Source organism: Littorina saxatilis, linkage group LG16 (genome assembly GCF_037325665.1).
Source record: "Littorina saxatilis isolate snail1 linkage group LG16, US_GU_Lsax_2.0, whole genome shotgun sequence".
Taxonomy (NCBI): Eukaryota; Metazoa; Mollusca; class Gastropoda; order Littorinimorpha; family Littorinidae; genus Littorina; species Littorina saxatilis.
The window spans coordinates 34,883,958-34,887,991 of NC_090260.1; positions in this window are offsets into that span (position 1 = coordinate 34,883,958).

The following is a 4,034-nucleotide window of genomic DNA, read 5'->3' on the forward strand; positions in this document are numbered from 1 at the left end:
AGCAGTGCGTGCTGTTCACTCGGTTTCCACAAGGTTAATTAGAGTAGTGCGTGCCACTCTAAGGTTACCAACAAGCAGTGATCGAGCGGCGTCGCTCGATTTTGTCCAGGCCGCGAACCCCTATGGCAATCCGAATGGTGCAAAAGTCCCTTTTAGCTCTTGATGTCTAAATAACACATTATTTAGCTAAATAACGCGTTATTTAGCTAAACAATGCTTTATTTAGCTATATCATGCATTATTTAGCTAAATAATGCATTGTTTAAATTAAACAATGCATTATTTACAGATACAGAAAAAAGAGAGCCCAGAGCACTAAATAATGCATTGTTTAGCATAAATAAGAGATTGTGTTTGTAAATAACTCATTATTTATAAATAATTACGCGTTTTCTCTAAACAATATATTATATGTAAATAAAGTGTTATTTAAATAAATAAAATATTATTTAGATAAATAAAATATTATTTATCTAAATAAAATATTATTTAGATAAATAAAATATTATATGTAAATAAAATATTATTTATCTAAATAAAATATTATTTATCTAAATAAAATATTATTTAGATAAATAATTTATTATTTAGATAAATAATTTATTATTTAGATAAATAATTTATTATTTACTGTTTTTGCCTTGAAATAGTATTATTACACTAAATAATGCTTTATATAGCTATATAATAGGTTTCCGCTATATAATTCATGATTTGGTAAATAATACATTATATACCGTAAATAAAATATTATATACCGTAAACAATTCATTGTTTAGCGCATCGCGAAGCCGTTTTTTCTCTTGTTGTTTTTTTCCACGTGTTTCCGTGGATCCACGAGAGCTCTGTTGATTCTCAAACTGACCAATCAGACAACTAGCATCTGTACACTAATTAAAGTCCCATTGTTGAGTGTGACGAAAACTCGTGGTGACGATTTTAAAACATGTTGGGTCACGCATGGTCCAATCTTACATGGTCCAATCTTACATGGTCCAACCTTACATGGTCCAACCTTACATGGTCCAACCTTACATGGTCCAATCTTACATGGTCCAACCTTACATGGTCCAACCTTACATGGTCCAATCTTACATGGTCCAATCTTGCATGGTCCAACCTTACATGGTCCAATCTTACATGGTCCAACCTTACATGGTCCAACCTTACATGGTCCAATCTTACATGGTCCAATCTTACATGGTCCAACCTTACATGGTTCAACCTTACATGGTCCAATCTTACATGGTCCAATCTTGCATGGTCCAATCTTACATGGTCCAACCTTGCATGGTCCAACCTTGCATGGTCCAATCTTACATGGTCCAACCTTACACGGTCCAACCTTACATGGTCCAACCTTACATGGTCCAACCTTACATGGTCCAACCTTACATGGTCCAACCTTACATGGTCCAATCTTACATGGTCCAATCTTGCATGGTCCAACCTTGCATGGTCCAACCTTACATGGTCCAATCTTACATGGTCCAACCTTACATGGTCCAACCTTACATGGTCCAATCTTACATGGTCCAATCTTACATGGTCCAACCTTACATGGTTCAACCTTACATGGTCCAATCTTACATGGTCCAATCTTGCATGGTCCAATCTTACATGGTCCAACCTTGCATGGTCCAACCTTGCATGGTCCAACCTTACATGGTCCAACCTTACATGGTCCAACCTTACATGGTCCAATCTTACATGGTCCAACCTTACATGGTCCAACCTTACATGGTCCAATCTTACATGGTCCAATCTTGCATGGTCCAATCTTACATGGTCCAACCTTGCATGGTCCAATCTTACATGGTCCAATCTTGCATGGTCCAATCTTACATGGTCCAACCTTGCATGGTCCAACCTTGCATGGTCCAATCTTGCATGGTCCAACCTTACATGGTCCAACCTTACATGGTCCAACCTTACATGGTCCAATCTTACATGGTCCAACCTTGCATGGTCCAACCTTGCATGGTCCAATCTTACATGGTCCAACCTTACATGGTCCAACCTTACATGGTCCAATCTTACATGGTCCAACCTTACATGGTCCAACCTTACATGGTCCAATCTTACATGGTCCAATCTTGCATGGTCCAATCTTACATGGTCCAACCTTGCATGGTCCAACCTTACATGGTCCAACCTTACATGGTCCAACCTTACATGGTCCAATCTTACATGGTCCAACCTTACATGGTCCAACCTTACATGGTCCAATCTTACATGGTCCAATCTTACATGGTCCAACCTTACATGGTTCAACCTTACATGGTCCAATCTTACATGGTCCAATCTTGCATGGTCCAATCTTACATGGTCCAACCTTGCATGGTCCAACCTTGCATGGTCCAATCTTACATGGTCCAACCTTACATGGTCCAACCTTACATGGTCCAACCTTACATGGTCCAATCTTACATGGTCCAACCTTACATGGTCCAACCTTACATGGTCCAATCTTACATGGTCCAATCTTGCATGGTCCAATCTTGCATGGTCCAACCTTGCATGGTCCAATCTTACATGGTCCAACCTTACATGGTCCAACCTTACATGGTCCAACCTTACATGGTCCAATCTTACATGGTCCAACCTTACATGGTCCAACCTTGCATGGTCCAATCTTACATGGTCCAATAATATATATGGACCATGTAAGATTGGACCATGTAAGGTTGGACCATGTAAGATTGGACCATGTAAGGTTGGACCATGCAAGATTGGACCATGTAAGGTTGGACCATGTAAGATTGGACCATGCAAGGTTGGACCATGTAAGGTTGGACCATGTAAGATTGGACCATGCAAGGTTGGACCATGCAAGGTTGGACCATGTAAGATTGGACCATGCAAGATTGGACCATGTAAGATTGGACCATGTAAGGTTGAACCATGTAAGGTTGGACCATGTAAGGTTGGACCATGTAAGATTGGACCATGTAAGGTTGGACCATGTAAGGTTGGACCATGTAAGATTGGACCATGTAAGGTTGGACCATGTAAGGTTGGACCATGTAAGGTTGGACCATGCAAGGTTGGACCATGTAAGATTGGACCATGCAAGATTGGACCATGTAAGATTGGACCATGTAAGGTTGGACCATGTAAGGTTGGACCATGTAAGATTGGACCATGTAAGGTTGGACCATGTAAGGTTGGACCATGTAAGATTGGACCATGCAAGGTTGGACCATGCAAGGTTGGACCATGTAAGATTGGACCATGCAAGATTGGACCATGTAAGATTGGACCATGTAAGGTTGAACCATGTAAGGTTGGACCATGTAAGATTGGACCATGTAAGATTGGACCATGTAAGGTTGGACCATGTAAGGTTGGACCATGTAAGATTGGACCATGTAAGGTTGGACCATGCAAGATTGGACCATGTAAGATTGGACCATGTAAGGTTGGACCATGTAAGGTTGGACCATGTAAGGTTGGACCATGTAAGATTGGACCATGTAAGATTGGACCATGTAAGGTTGGACCATGTAAGGTTGGACCATGTAAGATTGGACCATGTAAGGTTGGACCATGTAAGATTGGACCATGCAAGGTTGGACCATGCAAGGTTGGACCATGTAAGATTGGACCATGCAAGATTGGACCATGTAAGATTGGACCATGTAAGGTTGGACCATGTAAGGTTGGACCATGTAAGATTGGACCATGTAAGATTGGACCATGCAAGGTTGGACCATGCAAGGTTGGACCATGTAAGATTGGACCATGCAAGATTGGACCATGTAAGATTGGACCATGTAAGGTTGAACCATGTAAGGTTGGACCATGTAAGATTGGACCATGTAAGATTGGACCATGTAAGGTTGGACCATGTAAGGTTGGACCATGTAAGATTGGACCATGTAAGATTGGACCATGCGTGACCCAACATGTTTTAAAATCGTCACCACGAGTTTTCGTCACACTCAACAATGGGACTTTAATTAGTGTACAGATGCTAGTTGTCTGATTGGTCAGTTTGAGAATCAACAGAGCTCTCGTGGATCCACGGAAAC